The sequence below is a fragment of the Choloepus didactylus genome, chromosome 3 (genome assembly GCF_015220235.1).
Source record: "Choloepus didactylus isolate mChoDid1 chromosome 3, mChoDid1.pri, whole genome shotgun sequence".
In the NCBI taxonomy this organism is placed as follows: domain Eukaryota; kingdom Metazoa; phylum Chordata; class Mammalia; order Pilosa; family Megalonychidae; genus Choloepus; species Choloepus didactylus.
Genome location: NC_051309.1, coordinates 73,320,102 through 73,340,690, shown reverse-complemented (window position 1 = coordinate 73,340,690; position 20,589 = coordinate 73,320,102). Strand labels below are relative to the sequence as shown.

Genomic DNA, 20,589 nt, shown 5'->3' with positions numbered 1-20,589 from the left:
CTCTAGTGTATATTTAATTTCATCAACACTGTGCTTCATTTCCATAACATATGTTATTTTTCTAGGTATTCTTTCAAATTCTTTATGTTCTCCTAGTGTCTTTTAATATCCTTTTCTTTTTTTGCTGTATCTTTGAATTTGTATAGATTTATTTGAACTTTGATAGTTGTTCCAAATTCTGTATCTCCTCTGACCTTTTCATTTGATCATTTGACTTGGCCATATCTTATTTTTTAGTATGTCTTGTAATTTTTTGCTGGTGTCTGGGCATCTGACAATCTTGACAATATTATTTTGAAAGTTCATTTTTCTCTTTTGTCTAAGATTTTATTGTTGGTTTGGATGGTGTTAAATGTCTTCTTTTGAAATTGTTGCCTCAGTGTTTCTCAGCCAAAACAGGGCTGGGATCTCATGCAGGGAGATCAATTCCAAAGAGCTCTGGGGAGAGGGTCAGGAAAGCAGTTTCCCAATATTGCACCTTCCCAGTCTTCCCAGCAGATGCAGCTCATCTGCAATGTATTCCCCAATCCCTACAAAGGTATATATTTTTTTAGCCCTCTGTCCCCTCTGCTTCTGAAGTGTGTGGAAATAATAACACTGAGGTTTTTTGGACACCTGCCCAGAAAGGACAAAGGCTTCAGGGGCACAGAATCCAATTTCATTGGCCAATAATTGTATCATAACTGTGCCATATCCTTCTCTGTTCCCAGGTAGTGGGGTTCCCTGACTCTCACACTCCACAGCTGCCAGCTAGGTAAGAACAGGGTCAACAAGAAGTTGTCAGCCTCAAGGATTGGGAGTTGCACCAGGAGCCATTGAAGAGTTGAGATACTAACCAAAGCTTCTTTCTATGTGGAAATAATGCTGCCAGGAGCATCCTGGTCTCTTGCTTGGAAAGGACCAGGGCTGTGGAACAAGGCGATCAATTTCCTAGCCAACAGTTGGATCATAGTTGTGCTGTATCCCTCTCTGATCTTGAGGGGAATGTTTCCCTGTCCCTACTAGTCTCCAGCAGCCATCTGGGAGAGAACTGCAGAGAACCAAAGTTTCCAGGCTCAAGGATGGAGGACGGGCACTGAGAGCTGTGGCTGAGTTCAGTAATTCACTGCAGTTTCTCTATCGCAGTTTCTCTATTGCAGTTTTTCCCTTTCTTCATCCAGCTCTTCCATAAATGTTGTAATGGTCCTTCCCTGGTCTCCTATATCCTATAACTACTGCTTTTGACAGACTTTGTTTGTTCTCCAGGCATTTTGTGGAGGAATAAATTCTTTCTTTCCATATCCACCATCTTTCCAGAACTCCCCACTTTAGAATTTTGAGGACTGCCCATCCATGTTCTCTTCTTAAGGTTTATTTGTTTTTTTTCAGACTGGGAAAAAGTATCTTTATAATTCAGAAATTGTGATATGGCCTTATGAATCATATTATGTATTTTTCCCTAGGTTGTAGTGTATCATGATAACACTTCAAATCCAGGATAATAAATAATTCAATTTTTCTCATCAGAATTCTCTTTTTCATTATTCATTAGAACAACTTTTGGCTCCAAATTTTATTCTCTACTACTATCTATTTCAGGGCTATGGGTTTCAGTTTCCTAAAGTTGAAATATTTTTCTTTGTTCTCTATTATTTTCTCTATAGTATTCTAATCAATTTCTGTCTCCTTAATTCATGGTGATTCTATTACATATTTACTAAAAAACGGCAATTGGTCTTTTCTGCTTGAGCATTCCAAGCTCTTTCTAATTTCTTCATTAATTTAGTAAAGTGTTACTTTTTTATTTCTATTTTCATTATGATTTGTTCACACACCATACAATCATCCAAAGTATATAATCAATTGTTCACATTACCATCATACAGTTGTTCATTCATAACCCCAATCTATTTTTTGAACATTTTCCTTGTACCAGAAAAAGTGAAAATAAGAATAAAAGAGGAAGAGTAAAAAAAAGAATACCCAAATTGTCCCCCCACCCAATTTTTCCTTTAGTTTTTGCCCCCATTTTTCTACTCATCCATGCATATGCTGGATAAAAGTGAGTGTGATCCACAAGGCTTTCAAAATCACATTGTCACCCCTTGTAAGCTACATTGTTATACAATCATCTTCAAGCTTCAAGGCTGTTGGGTTGTAGTTTGATAGTTTCAGGTATTTACTACCAGTTACTCCAAATCATTAAAACCTAAAAGGAGTTATCTATATTGTGCATAAAAGTGCCCATCAGAGTGAACTCTTGACTCCACTTGGAATCTCTCAGCCACTGAAATTTTATCTCATTTCATTTCACATTCCCATTTTGTTCAAGAAGATGTTTTCTTTCCTTGATGCTGGGTCCAGATTCCTCCCCAGGAGTTGTATTCCATGTTGCCAGGGAGATTTACACCCCTGAGTGTCAGATCCCATATAGTTGGGAAGACAGTGATATCACCCAGCAAGTTGGTTTAGCTAGAGACAGAGGGTCACATCTGAGTAACAGAAGGATTCAGGGGGAAGACTCAGGCACAATGATAAGCAGGCCTAGACTCTCCCCTGCAGTAACAGGCTTCTTAAGGGCAAGTTCCATGGTAGAGAGTTTGGCACATCAAACTACCAGTCCTTGATGTTTGTGAGAACATCAGCATCCATCGAGGTGAGGAAGCCCAACACCACTGCCTTTCCCCCCAGCTCCTCAGGGGTGCTCTATGTATTTTTTTATCTTTTTTAATTAATTTTATCAAATAATTTAAAAAGAACAGACAAAAATACATTTCAAACAAAACCAAAACAAAGGAATACGAAAAAATGAATATCATAAAATAATTACATTATTTCCAAGATGTTCCTACTCTACCCAAGAAAATATATGGACTATAACCCAGCAAAGGAATAAGAAAAACAGATAACCTAAGATAACTACATTTCTGTGACCTTGTTCCTACCATACCCACCAAAAATTAACAAACATTAGCCATTCCTGAGCATTCCCAGAATGTTAAATTTACCCATGATAACTTATCTGTTCTTATTAGGTTATTGTTCCTCCTTCACTATTCGCTATCTATTGCTAGATCCCCTAAATTCTACATTGTGAACCATTTATTTTACATTTTTCAGTGTTCACATTAGTGGTAACATATAATATTTGTCTTTTCATGCCAGCTTATTTTGCTCAGCATTATGTCTTCCAGGTTCATCCATGTTGTGATATGTTTCACAACATCATTCTTTCTTACTGCCCCTTAGTATTCCATTGTGTGTATATACTACATTTCATTTATCCACTCATCTTTTGAAGGACATTTGAGTTGTTTCCACTGCTTGGCAACTGTGAATATTATTGCTATGAATATTGATGTGCAGATATGCCTTTCCAGGTATAAACCAAGAAGTGTGATTGCTGGATTGAAGGGTAACTCTTTACCTAGTTTTCTAAGGCACTGGCAGACTGCCTTCCAGAGCAGCTAAGCCATTATACAGTCCCACCAACAATGGATAAGAGTTCTAGTTTCTCCACATCCTCTCCAGCATTTGTACTTTCCTAATTGTTTAACGGGAGCCAATCTAATTGGTGTGAGATAGTATCTCATTGTGGTCTTAGTTTGCATATCCATAATAGCTAGTGGGGCTGAGAAGTTTTTTCATGTGTTTTTTGGCCACTTGTATTTCATCTTCAGAGAACTGTCTTTTCATATCTTTTGCCCATTTTAAAATTGGGTGGTTGGTGCTACTGTCATTGAGTTGTAGGATTTCTTTATGTATGCAAGATATCAGTCTTTTGTCAGATACATGGTCTCCAAATATTTTTCCCATTGAGTTAGCTGCCTCCTCACCTTTTTGACAAATTTCTTTGAGGTACAGAAACTTCCAAGTTTGAGGAGTGCCAATTCATCTATTTTTTCTTTTGTTGCTCATGCTTTGGGTGTAAGGTCTAGGAAGTGACCTCCTAATAAAAGGTTTTGAAGATGATTCCCTATGTTTTCTTCTAGGAGTTTTACAGTCCTGTCTCATATGCTGAGGCTTTTAACCTATTTTGAGTTAATTTTTGTGTAGGTTATGAGGTAGGGGTCCTCTTTCTTTCTTTTGGATATGGATATCCAACTTTCCCAGACCCACTTGTTGAAAAGACTGTTATGATCCTGTTCAGTGGCTTTGGGGGCCTTATCAAAGATCAGTCAACTGTAGACCTGGGGGTCTGTCTCTGAATTCTCAATTCAATTCCATTGATCAATATGTCTATCTTTGTGTCAGTACCATGCTATTTTGACTACTGTGGCTTTATAATAGGCTTCAAAGTCAGGGAGTGTAAGTCCACCCACTTCATTTTTCTTTTTTAGAATGTTTTTAGCAATTTGAGGCATCTTCCCTTTCCAAATAAATTTGATTACTAGCTTTTCCAGGTCTGTGAAGTAGGTTGTTGGAATTGTGATAGGGATTGCATTGAATCTGTAGATGAGTTTGGGTAGAATTGTCATCTTAATGACAGTTAGCATTCTTACTCATGAACAAGGAATTTTTTCATCTTGTTAGATCCCTTTCTATTTCTTTTAGTAAAGTTACATAGTTTTCTTTGTATAGGTCTTTTACATCTTTGGTTAAGTTTATTCCTAGCTACTTGATTTTTTTAGTTGCTATTGAAAATGGAATCTTTTTCTTCAGTGTCTCTTCAGTTAGGTGATTTCTAGTGCATAGGAACATTACTGATTTACATGCATTAATCTTTAACCTGCTAATTTGCTAAATTTGTTTATGAACTCTAGTATCTGTGTCATTGATTTATCAGGGTTTTCCAGATATAAGATCACATCATCTGCAAATAATGACAGTTTTACACCTTCCTTTCTGATATGGATGCTGTTTTCTTTTTCTTGCTGGATTGCTCTGGCTAGCACCTTTAGCACAATGTTGAATAACAGTGGTGACAGCAGGCATCTTTTCTCATTCCTGATCTTAGAGGGAAGGTGTTCAGAGTCTTGCCATTGAGTACTATGCTGGCTGTGCGTTTTTTATATATTCTCTTTACCATATTGAGGAAGTTTCCTTCAAGTCCTACCTTTTGAAGTGTTTTTATCAAGAAAGGATTTTGGATTTTGCCAAATGCTTTTTCAGCATCTATTGAGATGACCATTTGATTTTACCCTTTTGATTTGTTCATGTTTTTTAATACATTGATTGATTTCCTTATGTCAAACCATACTTGCATGCCTAGGATGAACCCCACTTGGTCATGGTGTATGATTTTTTTATTCTGTCTTTGGATTTGATTTGCACATATTTTGTTGAGAATTTTTGCATCCATATTCATTAGGGAGATTGGCTTGTAGTTTTCCTTTCTTGTAGCATTTTTAACTGGTTTTGGTATTAGAGTGATGCAAGCTTCATAAAATGTGCTAGGTAGTGCTCCATTTTCTTCAAAGTTTTGAAAGATTTTAAATAAGGTTGGTGTCAGTTCTTTTTGGAAGGTTTGGTCAAATTCCCCTGTGAAACCATCTGGCCCTGGGCATTTATTTGTGGGAAGATTTTTGATGACTGATTGGACCTCTTTGCTTGTGAATGGTTGATTGAGGTGTACTATTTTTTGCTGGTCAGTATGGGATGTTCATATGTTTCCAGGAAATTTTCCATTTCTTCTACATTGTCTGGTTTGTTGGCATACAGTTGTTCATAGTATCCTCAATTTTTTTTTTTTTAATTTCTTTGGGATCCACAGTAATGTTGCCTCTCTCATTCATTATTTCATTTATTTGGGTCTTCTCTCTTTTTAATTTTCTCAGTCTAACTAGAGGCTTGCCAATCTTGTTGATCTCAAAGAACCAAATTTTCCTGTTACTTATTCTATTTTTTTATTCTCTATGTCATTTATTTCTGCTTTAATCCTTGTTATTTCTTTTCTTCAACTTGGTTTAGGATTAGTTTGCTATTCATTTTCTAGCTTCTTCAGTTGCTCCATTAGTTCTTTGATTTTAGCTCTTTCTTCCTATTTAATGTATGCATTTAGAGCTATAAATTTCCCCCTCAGTACTGCTTTTGTAGCATCCTATAGGTTTTGATATGTTGTCTTCTCATTTTCATTCATCTCTATATATTTAGCAATTTCTGTTGCTATTTCTTCTTTAACCCACTGATTGTTTAGGAGTGTGTTGTTTAACTTTCAGGTATTTGTGAATTTTCTAAGTCTCTGATGGTTACTGAATTCTAATTGTATTACATTGTAATCAGAGAATGTGCTTTGAATAATTTCAAATTTTTTAAATTTATTGAAGCTTCTTTTATAGCCCAGCAGATGATCTATTCTGGAAAAAGTTCCATGTGCACTAGAGAAGAATGTGTATCCTCATGATTTGGGATGTAATGTTCTATATATGTCTGTTAATTCTAATTCATTTACCAGATTAGGTTTTTAGTTTCCTTACTAGCCTTCTGTCTGCTTGATCTATCTACAGTAGAAAGTTTTGTATTGAAGTCTCCCACACTTATTGTGGAAGCAGCTATTGCTTCCTTAAGTTTTGCCAATGTTTGTCTCATGTATTTTGGGGCACCTTTACATAAACATTTATGATTGTTATTTCTTCCTGTTGAATTGCCCCTTTTATTATTATGTAGTGGGCTTCTTTGTCTCTCATACCATCCTTGCATTTAAAGTCTATTTTATCTGAGATTAATATTGCTACTGTAGCTTTCTTTTGGTTGTAGCTTGCATGAAATATTTTTTCCATCCTTTCACTTTCAATTTCTTTGTCTCCCTGTGTCTAAGTTTAGTCTCTTGTATGCAACATATTGATGGTTCTTATTTTTTGATCCATCTTTCCAATCTATGTTTTTTAATTGTGGATTTTAATCTATTTATGTTCAATGTTATTACTGTGAAGGCATTTCTTGAATCAGCCATCCTATTGCTTGGTTTATATTTGACAGATATGATTTCCCCTCTCTCTCTTAATGTCCTTTAACATACCCTTACTAAATCTCTTTAGTTCTGAACCTATATCCATACCGCTCCTTTCTTTGTTTCTATGTCAGTAGAGCTCCCTTTAGTATCTCAACTAGGGCAGATCTCTTGCTAGCAAATTCTCTCAGCGTTTGTTTGTGAAAAATTTAAGCTCTCCTTCAAATTTGACAAAGAACTTTACTGGATAAAGAATTCTTGGTTGGCAATTTTTCTCTTTCAGAATTTTAATGTCTTACTATTGTGTTCTCACCTCCATGGTGGTTGCTGAGTAGTCACTGCTTAGTCTTATGATGTTTCCTTTGTAAGTGGTGAATTGCTTCTCTATTGCTGCTTTTCAAACTTGCCCCTTCTCTTCAGCATTTGACAATCTGATCAGATTATGTCTCAGAATGTGTTTATTTGGATTTATTCTGTTTGGATTTCATTGGACATCTATGATTTTTTTAATTTATGTTGTTTAGAAGGTTTGGTGAGTCTCCCCCAACAGTTTCTTTGAATACTCTTCCTAGAACTTTACCCTTCTGTTTCCGTTCTGGAACACCAATGGTTATTGTATTTGTGTGTTTTATGTTGTCCATCATATCCCTGAGATCCATTTTGATATTTTGGATTTTCCCCATTCTTTCTTTTGCTCTTTCACTTTCTGTTCTGTCCTCTTTGAGCTCACTGATTTGCTGATCAGCTGCCTCTAATTTAGTAATGTGAGTATCCAGAATCTTTTCAATTTGATCAACAGTTTCTTTTATTTCCATAGGATCATCTTTTCTTTTTTAACTTTTGTAAATTCTTATTTTTGCTCTTCTAGGGTCTTCTTCATGTCCTTTATATCCTGTGCCATGATCTAATTGTTTGTTATTAGTCCTTTGATTAATTGCTCCAAGTTCTGTGTCTCCTATAATATTTGATTTGGTTGTTTGGCTTTGGGTTATCTATATCTTCTGGTTTCTTCATATGCTTTAAAATTTTCTGTTGTTTTTGGCCTCTTGGCATTTGGTTATCTTGTTAGGGTTCATTCAGAATATGTAGGCTTATTTGAACAAGTATCTCTAATTGTCAGAGCTACAGCTTGGTGGAGTACACTTTCTCTGACTAATCAGCAGGTGGCATCTGCAAGCCACCATTCACCTCAAGCCAGTTCTCCCAACTTTGTCACTGTGGTGAGTGGGGGTCTGAATCTTGTAGGGGTCCAATTGGTGCACCCAATTTCCATGTGTATTTGGTGCTGCATGCCCTGAATATGGGGGGTTCTGTCTGAGTGGTTAGGAAGGGAAGGTGGCTTTAATAATCAAATTTCCCTGGTGCTCCTGAAGACTTAAAGCTTCTGTAGGAGTCCAAACTTTCAGTTCAGTCTTCTCACAGTCTGTCTCTGCCATGGACCCACAAGTCCCTGGAATTGGTGTATGGTCCCTGGGACTTCTTTGTGGGTCTCTTCCAAGCCTTGCCCTTCTAGGGCCTCTGCTGAGGGAAGATGGTGTTATAGCACAGTTGAACGAAGTCTCTAAGTGAAGCTCTGGGTTGCTGCATCACTTAGGAGTGTTCCCAGCCTACTGAAAAGATGGCTAAATGGCACATGGTAATTTCCTCTTTTTGCAGACCTCTGCTTCCTAGCTCCAGGATAACTAGCTGTGGGTGTGCAAAAGGCTATCACCCTTGCCAGATACTGAGATGTGTGTGCAGGGTGTGAGAAACAGTTCCCACCATGCTGGGATGTGCAGCATAGATCGGGGCCATGGTGCCCTGCAGGGACGTTCACAGCCTGCTGAAAAGATGGCTGAATGGGACATGGTTATTCTCCCCTTTTCACGGACCTCTGCCTTCCTAGTTCTAGGACAACTAGCTGTGGCTGTGTGAAAGGTATCACCCACAACAGATACTGAGGCATGTTCTTAGGTTTTGAGAAGACTTTCCCACTGTGCTGGACTGTGCAGTTCTCACTGCCAGATCTGCAGCTGCTGTTGGATTTGTAAACTAATCCAATTTCAAACACCATTCCCCACTTTCTCCTAACTGTGGTATGTCTGCCAGTTCTCCAGCAGACTTACTCACCTGTTTTAGAATGCAGACTCTAGATTTCACCAAGTGCATGGTCCCTGTGGATTTAGCAGTCCTTGTCCACCCAGTGCATTCATGGAACTGGTATTCTGGAGCACTTTATGTCTTTTAACTAGTGTTTTTCACATAGACTTTTTTTGTCCTGACTCTCCCAATCTACCATCTTAAAAAACCCTCAGTAAAGTGTTATTTTAACAATTTATTTTTATAATTCTCAAATATACTTTATCACCTGTTGTTTTATCATCTGACTTTTGGTCTCTTATTTTTTAAGTTCACATTCTTATTACACTTTAAATCCTCTCTTCTTTGAATTTTGTATTATTTCTCCCCGCATTCTTCACCTTTCATGTTAATTTGTACATGGTTTTGTAGTTTTCAGGTCATGATTTACATCCTGATTTAAAAGCATTTGCTCTGATATTGTAATGTTGCATTATATTTAAACTTGCCTTCATATTACCTTAGACTCAATTATGTTTTTCTTCATAGCCAAAACTTGAAGAGTGGATATAATACTTCATTCACTTTTCTGATACCTGAAATTCAGGGAGTAAAGGAGAAGATGAACTTGGAATTTGTGTAGTTTTTAAATAAAAGTTTGTTGCTTAAAACCATCTGTTAATACCCTTTTATCAGGTTTTATTAAATCAAGAAGGTAAGGAATTCATTTCTAATAAGCAAGATAACACCTGTCTTGGATTAATCATAAAGAGTTACCCTTAGTTGTTCCTTTTCCATCTCATCCACTTTTTAATTAATGAACTCATATTAATAGATGCATATATAAGTCATAATTTTCAGGAAATTATAGACATCTAATTCAAAAGTGAGGAAGGGGTACCAAGTATTACTATAGTTTTTGGATGTTCATGAATGTTGTAATTGATTTCTAACATTTTAGAGTATTACCATTCCATCAGATGATAGAAGGTGTTTTTATTGACAGCTGCTTTGTTGTGTCATTTTTTTCATTCCACCTCATTATAAGGAATGCTCCTTGAAATGTTTTCAATCTGAAGAATGTTGCAGCAAACAGTTCAGTTTCACTTGTACTAATAGCTTTTTCCAAGAAAATACCTTAATGTTAACCCTAAACCAAATCCTATCCCTCAAATTACATGGGAACACAGGAGTATAGGGTAATATATATGTATTTGTATTTATGTCCCATTCTTTTATTCCATAAATAAAAAGAACACAAATGTTTGTATATATATGTAAATATATATATATCAAATTAGTATCAATTATTAGAATATCATAAGATATCATTTTAAGGCAATGTGTATTAATACATAAAATAATAAAGTAATCTATTTTAATATGAGCATTATCCCTGCTTGTTTTACCACATTATCAGGAAGGCATACTCTGTTGTTACTTGGTTTCACATATACCATTTTATCAATCCTGTATGTGTATATATACAATTATGAACCTCTATTGTAAATAGAAAAGCTTTGAAAAATATCTAATTTCAAGAGACAGGCTTTCATCACCACTATAGTTTATCAGAAATACATTACACTTAGTTATATAGAGTACCATTTTAATCTTACATATGATTCAGTCCAATTGTGAGGGAACATGGCAATTCTTTCTCATTACATGCTAATAAGAATCACACAAGTAATTAGTCCCTGATGCTGGGCCTAGAGTACCATGTTCACTTGTGAATGAGGATTACATTCCCTTCTCCCCAGACCCAAGAATGTCCTATCCATATTTGGATATGTTTTCATGAACCAACCCTTTCTCTAATATTCATATCATTAAGCCAGAACTTTTACTTCCAGCCCAAAGCAAAGGAAGACTTCCTATTTCTGTGTCAGTCACCAGGAAACTTCAAGAGTAAACATGTCTTGCCTTTCAAATACAGAGACTTCTGTCTTGTGCTGTTGGGAAATAATTAGAGATATTAACTGTATGACCATTTCTGCTGTGATTCCCAATTTTATCAGAGACCCTTTAAGAAGGTGTTTTTATTGACATTCAATTAGACTTAAATTAGTTTTTTGTGCATCCTATCTTGGTACTAATAAAAGAGATACTATCCTTTCATCACAAACACACAAGTGAGTGCAAATCAAGAAGTATCACAGTGTCATGACTTGGAAACTAAGAAACTGACTTGGTAACATTGACCACCAGTTTCCCGTGTCAGCCCTCTTCAACCAAACAGAACTTATAGGATGTGCTTATGAACTTTTTAATGGATCTTGTCCCACTATCTGGGACATTCATTGCCTGGAATTTTGGATAGGCCTGGAAACTGTAGCTCATACATGTCACAATTTTTTCCTAGAAAAACTATGACATATGCATAACTGTTTATTCCACTTTTTCCTCTGTTCTCAAGTGCACATACCTGCTAAGAATCTATTTCTCCCTCATCTTTCCCTTTATACCTTTTTAAAAGTTACATAACTAGCAAAGTACATCTGAAAGCAAGAAAAAAATCTTTTCCTCAACATTTCTGTGACCCTTGTCTTGTATAACTTTTATAATATGCATCACATACATATCTGCAATGAAAAAAATCCTAATTTCTCTGTGTGTATTTGCCTTCTAGTTGTAAAGAAAATGCTATGAGGTTATCAAGGATCTACCATGATCAGTCTGTGAAGCCCCTGGACTGAGCAGTCTTCTGGATAGAGTTTGTTATGCACCACAAAGGAGCCAAGCACCTCAGGCCAGCTGCCCACAACCTCACCTGGTTGCAGTACCACTCTTTCAAACAATAAAGAGAATCAGTGAACCATTACTTTTTCTCAAGAACAGAATTTCATCAACTTTTCTTAGTTTTTTTTTTTTTATTATTGTTAAGATTTATTCACATACTATACAATCATCCAAGGTTGCTGATGTGCTCACAAACATTGAGGACTGGTGGTTTAATATGTCAAACCCTCTATCATGGGACTTGCCCTTGTGAAGCCTGCTGTGACAAAGGAGAGGCTAAACCTGCTTATAATTGTGCATAAGAGCCTCCCCCTGAATGTCTCTTTGTTGCTCAGATGTGGCCTTCTCTCTCTAGCTAAGCCAATTCAGCAGGTGAACTTACAGCCCTCCCCCCTACATGGGACCTGATTCTCAGGGGTGTAAATCTCCCTGGCAATGTGGAATATGACTCCCAGGGAGGAATCTAGACCTGGCATCATGGGATGGAGAACACCTTCCTGACCAAAAGGTGGATGTGAAAGGAAATGAAATAAAGCTTCAGTGGCTGAGAGATTCCAAAAGGAGCCAAGAGGTCACTCTGAAGGGCACTCTTATGCACCAAATAGACAAACATTTTTAGGTTCTAATGAATTGGAATAGCTAGAAGTAAATCCCTGAAACTGTCAAACTATAAACCAGTAGCCTTGAATCATCAACTTTTTAAAGTTGAACACATCATTTAGGGAGAAAAACTATGAAAACATATAGAAGAATTTTACTATTTTTTTGATACTTTTAATCAACCACTCAATTGAAAAACTCAGCATTAATTGTTGACATTAAATTTAAAAATCACTAATATTCATAATCTCTTATCAGCATATATAATCAAAGGTATAATTTGTTGTGAGAAAACAGAAGAAATATTTACTGTGAAAATAAGATTATTATATTTTTTCCAGGCCCTAACTTCTAAAAAGGTAAACTCCTCAATATATTCTCATTGTGCCATGGATATAAGATATTAGATGACCTGTTTGACCAAGAATATGGTTTATTAAATATTATAAATGTGATTCTTGAAGCTAAGGCAAACATTTATACTTTAGTCAATTTTTGTTAATTGCTATATCTTTTAAAGTTTTTGGCCCTTACCTTCTTGTAACCCAAATAACATACCTACTTGAAGGTTTAACTTATTTTATAGAGTTTTAAGGTTATAAGTGGCCTCTAAATGGCTCACTGACAATTCTGAAATTCCTATATATTTTCAACTGATATATTTGGAACATACGACAAGTATAAAGATATCTATGATGGGAAATGTATTTCCTCTTGATTGTGTATGACTAACAATGAAAATAAATTTTGTAACATTTTCTGAATGCAGAAAATATATTTATTAAATTACAAAATGTGTGATCCATATTGACATTGGTGTTGAATTAATTTTATTGCATTTTGAATTAATATTGCATTTTGTGAAGAAATGTTTATCTTTGCTTTAACATCAGTATGTTCACTGCAATTAGAAGGCAGCAATAAACTAAGACTCACTGAAAAACGAGCTGGCCATCCCTTGCCCTGAGATACCCTCAGGCATCTTCTTTGGTTTCAGACACAGGCCGCCTAGTGCACACAGATAACTGCCACACAATATATACACCTTTCCTTTCTCCTCAGTGCACATTGTATTTTGAAATCAACTGGAATCAGGTTCATCTTGGCCTTGTGGTACATTCTGTTCATGCCACCCATTAACACTGTGTCAGAGAAGGCTGTTAAGAGTTCTTTTTTCTGCATATTGTTTTAGATTTCTACTTGAACTCTAGACAGAAATATCATGCTTAGAACTCAAAGGGCTATTCTGTTCTGTAAATATAAGATTGGATGCTACTGACAGAACTCAGTATGTCATTCAATAGTACTCAGTGAGATCACATGGCTAGGGAAAAGAGGAAAGATCAGTATTGTGATGATGACTAAAACGTCTTCATTTCCCCATTTCATGAAGCTGGCAGATATATTACAGAGAGAGGAAAATCAGTCTACCATCTGGAATTAATATATTTCCTGTGAGGGGAAACTGATGAATTCTCCAAATGGAGGTGACCAATACAATCATTCTGCTGTTTTGTGACTGGCTAGACCCTTAATGCTGTCATAATGGGTTTCTGCTGTTAATAATTGAGCATATGACAGCTACAATAGCCAGATTAGTCTTAGTGAAGATAAGTCCACCATGAGAATTTATGAATAGTCTGTCCAATCCACCATTGTTCCCATGTACATGATTCTTTGATAAAGTTGTGATGTGTCTGTAGAAAGAGAATGAAATCCCCAGGAAAGCTCATCCAATTCTCCTGATCACTAACACACTTCTCTGCAGTGAATTCCTTCTGGTGGCATCCCCATTGAATATGAATATCTTAATTCTTAGTGCTTATTTCTAGAGGTGGCTCCACATAATTCTAGTGCAGATCTTATCACTGATCTACAAATCAGATTCTTCCCATGTTTTAAGCAACCAGTCAATCCTGGTGCCCATGAATCTGTATATCTGCATCTCAAGCCATTTATCAAAAGAAAGTAGGTATCCAGATGTGCTATTCAATGATCTGCACTTTCAGAAGATTTTGCTTCCTCCCTATATTTCATAGTCATCTCCAAGTGGAGCTATATCAGAGACCACCTCCTGCTGCTGCTGAAATATCAAGTAGACTCATATTGACAGTGGCACTGAGTATTTTTTTCTCTTCGTTCACCTGGAGTTTCCCACAAGAGCATAGTTAGGGTTTGAGGAAGACTGACTGAAAGACATTTATAGGTTCCATGACATTCTAAGACACATGCTGAGACAATTATTTTGTTTGCCTGGACATGCTCTTGCCTGATCTTATACACACCAGTTCCATTTAATGGTATAATACTGCTTTCAATATTCAGTTATATTTTTGTTGTTATCACAATATACTGGGCATCTCAGTATATTGTATATATTGTATATATTGTATATATTGTATTTCAATATATTGTATCTCAGTGCCCATGGTCAGGCATTCAGTCTCTGCAAGAGCTCACAAACAAGCCAGGGGCTGATTTTCAAATGCAGATTTGTCAGAAATACTAGGCATGTATTTGCTTCAAGATTTAAGATTCAAGATTCCTCTTTTGGAGTTTGTCAAAGGCTTATTTAACATTGTATTTGCCACAGTCATAGCAGCACAGTCAATTTGTTTGAGGAGTTTGAGCAGGATTGGTACTAATTCTTTCTTGAGTGCTTGGTAGAATTCACATGTGAAGCCATCTGGCCCTGGACTTTTCTTTTTTTGGGAGTTTTTAAATGACTGATGCAATGCCTTCACTTGTGATTGGTTTGCTGAGGTCTATATCTCTTCTAAAGTCAATGTTGGTGTTCTTGCTTTTCTAGGAAGTTGTCCATTTTGTTTAAGGCTTCTAGTTAAAAATATAACTATAAATATATTAGAATTTATTCACAGTATCTTCTCATTCTTTCCTTTATTTCTGTGGGGTCAGTAGTTATGCACCCCCATCCTGTTTCTAATTTTATTTATTTGCATCCTCTCTCTTCGTTTCTTTGTTGGCTTAGCTAAGGATCCATCCATTTTATTGAATTTCTCAAAGAGCTAACTTCTAGTTTTGTTCATTCTATTGTATTCGTGTTCTCAATTTCATGTATTTCTGCTCTATTTTTTGTTATTTCTTTCTTCCTGTTTGCTTTGGGTTGCATTCGGTGTTGTTTCTCTAGTTTTCCAAGTGGGCATTTAATTTCTCAATTTCTGCTCTTTCTTCTTTCTTAATATAGGCATTTAGGGCAACAAAGTTCCCTCTCAACACTGCTTTTGCTACTTCCCATAAGTTTTGATATGTTGTGTTTTCAATTTCATTTTCCTTGAGATATTTATTGATTCCTCTTGTAATTTCTTCCTTGACCTGCTGGTTGTTTAAGAGGGTGTTGTTTAGCCTCCATATAGTTGTAAATTTTCCAACCTTCTGCCTTTTATTGATGTATTAGTTAGGGTTCTCCTTGGAAACACAATCAATGAGAGATGTCTCTGATTATCATGTTGTAAAAGTGACTCACGCAACTGCGGGAGCGCAGGAGTCCAAATTCTGCAGAGCCGTCAACAAGCTGTCAACTCCAAGGAAGACATCCGACGATCTCCTCGGGAAACGAACCGACAACTTTGACGAACTCCTCAGGAAAGGAACCGGCAACTTCGACGAGCTCCGCAGGAAATGCTTCACTGAGCAGCTGAAGAAAAAGTGAAGGTTCTCTAACCATCCGGCTTATAAGCCGCCAACTGATCACCTGGACCAAATCCAGCCAATTGCATTCTCTCATTGTGGAAGGCACACCCCTTGATGAGTCATCAGTCAGCCGCAGTCAATTGACTGATGATCCAACAAACTGGCTGATCACCTGGACCAAATCCAGCCAATTGCATTCTCTCACTGTGGAAGCATGCCCCTTTATGAGTCATCAGTCAGCTGCAGTCAATTGACTGATGATCCGACAAACCAGCCCGTTGGTTTATTAACCAGCCTCAAATATCCTCACAGCAATTGTCAGGCCAGTGCCTGCTTGACCAGACAGCTAGGCCACCTAGCCAAGTTGACACATGAACCCAACCATCACAATTGATTTCCAACTTCATTCCATTATGATCTGAGAAATTGTTTGTGTAATTTCAATCTTTTTAAATTTACTGAGACCTGCTTTGTGACCCAAACTGTGGTCTATGATGGAGAATAATCCATGAGCATTTTGAGAAAAATATATATTCTGCTGTTGTTGGGTGCAGTGTTCTGTAATGTATTAAGTCTAGTTCATTTGTCATATTATTCAAAATCTCACTGTCTAGGTATTCTATCCATTAATGAGAGTTGAGTACTGAAGTCTCTAACTATTATTGTTGAAGAATCTACTTCTCTATTCAGTGTTGCCAGTGTTTGGCTCATGTATTTTTGGAATCTGGCTTGGTGCAAATATATTTATGAATGTTATATCTTTTTGATGGATTTTCCCTTTATTACTACATAGTGTCCTTCTTTGTCTCTTATAGTTGTTTTAAATCTGAATTCTAATTTGTCTCATATTAGTATAGCTACCCACACTCTTTTCTGATTGATGTTTACATGAAACATCTTTTTCCAACATTTCAATTTCAATCTGTTTTAGTCCTTATGTCTTAAGTGAGTCTCTTTCTAGCAGTATATTATGGATCCTTTTATTTTGTGTATTCTTCTGATCTTTTTTTGATTGGGATTTTAATTCATTGACACAACGTGATTAGAGTGAAGGCAGCACTTCCTTAAACCATATTTTTAATTTTATATTTCATATTTTATTTTTTCTTTCTCTTTACCCTTTTATTTACCTTTACTGCTAATCTTCAGTTCTACACTCCTCTCCAAAACTGTCTCTCTAGTCTTTTCCTATCTGCCTGTATCATTCCCTTTATTATCTCTTGTATAGCAGATCTCTTGTTCATGTACTCTGTCAGTGTCTGGATTCGTGTAAGTATTTTAAACATTCCCTCATTTTTGAATGACAGTTTTGCTGGATATAGGATTCTTGGTTGGCAGTAGTTCTCTTTCAGTATCTTAAATATATCATACCATTGCCTTCTTGTCTCCATGGTTTCTGCTGAAAGATCTGCACTTTGTCTTATGGAGCTTCCCTTGTATGTGATGGATTGCTTTTCTCTTGCTGCTTTCAGAATTTTCTCTTTATCTTTGACATTTGACAATCTGATTAATAAGTGTCCTGGAGTAGGTCTATTTGGATCTATTCTTTTTGGGGTATGCTGCATTTCTTGTACCTGTAATTTTATGTCTTTCTTAAGAGTCAGAAAATTTTCATTGATTATTTCCTCCATTAATCTTTCTGCGCCTTTTCCCTTCTGTTCTCCTTCAGGGATACTCATGACAAATATATTCATGCACTTAATGTTGTCATTCAGTTCCCTAAGACCCTGCACATATTTTTCCATTTTTCCCTATCTGTTCTTTCTTTATTTTTATTAGAAAAGCTGTGTGTTTACAAAAAAATCATCCTTAAAATAGAGGATTCCCATACACTACCCCACAAACAGCAACTTGCTTTGATGTTGAACTGTTTTTTTTTTTCTTTTTTTTTTTTTTTTTACAATTAAACCTATCTGTTTTGTGTTTAGGGTTTTGGATATCTTAACAGGGAATGAAAGGCAAAACAGAAGAAATGAAAAACAAAATGGAAACACACAACAGCAGATCTGAAAAGAGAGTTGAGAAAGGATTAGTGAACTGTTATGTGTTTCCCTTTTGTTTTTGATCTCTTCTGTTTTGCCTTTAATTCCCTTAAGTTCTGTCATTTATTTTTCAAGTTTTCAAATTCTTCTATATGGACACCCTGTGTCTTCTTTTTATCCTTCATCTCTTTTTCCATGTTTTCTTCCAGTTCACTGATTTGATTTAGAAGACCTGTTTGAACATCCTTAATTACTTGTTTCAAGTCCTGTATCTCAGCTGAGGTATTAGTTTGTTCCTTTGACTAAGCCATATCTTCATGCTTTTTTGCTGGTATCTAAGCATCTGAGTTTTTTAATTAGTTTATTCTGAAGGTCATTTTCTGTTTTCCTAGGGTCGTCTTGTTGAACAGTTTTGTTCCATATCTGATCATCTGCTTTTCTTTGCAGTTGTCAGGTTTGCTGGGTCACCAGTCTGCCCCCAAAACCAATGCCTTCGGCAAACTGTCTCAGGAGGGGTAGGCACTGGGCACCATGGCAAGATTTCTCTATATGGTAAAAGAAGCCTGTTGACCCACAGTGATGCTCTTTTTTTCACAGGACAGCAAGACCTTGGTCTTTTTTAGGGCACTGATTTAACTGTTGGGACATCTGTATTCCTCAGCCAAAACAGGGCCTGGATTCCATGCAGAGGATGTAGACCAGCTCCAGTTGTCCTAAGATAGGTTGTGGAGAATCTTTTAAAAGCCCTTCATTTCCCTTGAACTTTCTGGCCTGTCCAGCAGTTGGCACTGTTCTGCGACTTCACTGTCCTCAGAAGCTCTTTTGCCTCTTAGCACAGGCTGAATTTGAACTATTGTCACTGAAACTGTAGAGTTCCTGTGACCTCTCTTTGCTGGCCAAAATCTGGTGTGATGTGTGGCTGTGTCTCAGCACTGGGAGAGGTGGCCGAGGAACAACTGGGCCAGGTGTGGGCAGGAGCTGCAGTGGCAGCAGTGGATGGGGGCAGTGAGCACAGTGGGCAGTTGCCCCTTCCCAGCAGTAGTGGAGGTGATGGGGGTCCCTGGGGGCCATGCCACACTGCACAGTGCAGTGGCCATGGAGTGAGCTTACAGCCTGGCAGGAATTGCAGGAGGTGCTACAGAGAAGACATGGGCCAGTGTGTATGATCATGGAATCTCCTTGCTAACATCACCACCTGCTCTCCTTGATAAGTGAGAGATTGAGTCAGGAGAAAAGGAAAAGAGATCAACATGAAGCTAAAGCAGTGAATCATGATGTCAGCAATTATCCTTGTCAACTTTATGTTCACTGAATTTTTTCTGATTGATCATTTAGATACATCAGCTGCCAATCAAAAGGACCAGAGGAATTTTCATTGAATGATAGCTGGGATCTGTTTGGCCCAAGCTGGACTGTGCCTTGCAGTCTCCCTGGGAGATTGCAGCCCAATAGGTGGTTCCCCAAGAAGTGTACCCTGAAGAGACACCAGAACTGGGGGCAATCATGCATACCATGACCATGAAGAAAATCATTAAAGCTGATGTGGGTTATAAAGGGACACAACTGAAAGCCTTTCTGATACTCAACAGAGGTCAGAAAACTGTCTTCAAACCTAAGCAGTATAGCTGAGACTATATGGTAGAAGGGGAATCATATGCCAATTATGAGAGACATAATGCAGAGGTAGCAGACTTTCATTTGGACAGGATTCTGGGCTTCTGCTGAGCCACCTTAGTAATTGGCAGATTTGTTAAACTCTGGACAGAGATCAAGCCTGTTGTCAGGGAGCAGCTGTTGAGCACCTACTTAAATGTAGGAAACAATATTTGCTTCTATGGTAAGTGTTATTACTGCCAAGAAACAAAGCCAGCTTGTGCTGATGGAGACACAGTGGAGGGATCTGTCACACTCTGGCTTCCAGATGTGTGGCCTCTGCAGAAACACTGATGCCCATGAGGCAGAACTTGCAGAGAGGGCAAATTGTCCAGGTGGGAGTATGATGAGAGCTACTGCAATGCTGTGAAGAAAATGTCTCCTTATGATTCTAGCCTATGCCTCCTGGATATGATCAATGCAGTTTAGTTTATCTGATTAGTAATGCTGACCACCATCACTACAAGAACTTTCAAGGTAATGAAGGTGCTAGGATACTCATCCTCCTTGATAATGCCAAAAGCTTTGGGAACCCCTTGCTAGACAAGAGAAACTTTCTTGCCCCTCTCTGTCAGTTCTATATCATTCAGGTTTCTACTTGCAACAGAGTAAACTATCTAACGAACAGTGTGCTGAAGTCTGCCTTAAAACCTGCCATGGCCCATGACTCCATCACCCCAGTGATCCCTGGGCCTCATCTGGACCCCATGGACCCACAGCTCCTGAGCATCCTGGTCACCATGGAGCAGTGCACTCACCAGTTTGGGTGGACTCGGTGCTGGAGAAAGACAGGATGCCTCTCTGCCACTTGTAATTTTCAACACAATATGTGAAACTTGTTTTTAGAAAGATAGAAAAACAGCACAATCAATTCTAAATGGTAACAGATGGATTGAATTGGTCAGCTGCAAGTTCTGGTTCTAGGGGACAGGGTGGCCTTGGATGTCTCTGGTGTTTTCTGTAGCAGAAACTAAAGCAAAGACTACAAGTTTAAGATGACAGCGCTGTTCCTGCCAAATCACCTTTGGACTTCCT

At 37.4% G+C, this 20,589-nt stretch overlaps 2 pseudogenes; both read left to right on the top strand.

Moving 5' to 3' along the window:
* Positions 1–11,730, top strand: part of LOC119530300 — an 89,329-nt pseudogene extending 77,599 nt beyond the window's left edge.
* Positions 11,731–19,151: 7,421 nt separating this feature from the next.
* Positions 19,152–20,368, top strand: LOC119528649 (annotated as a pseudogene).
* Positions 20,369–20,589: the final 221 nt, after the last annotated feature.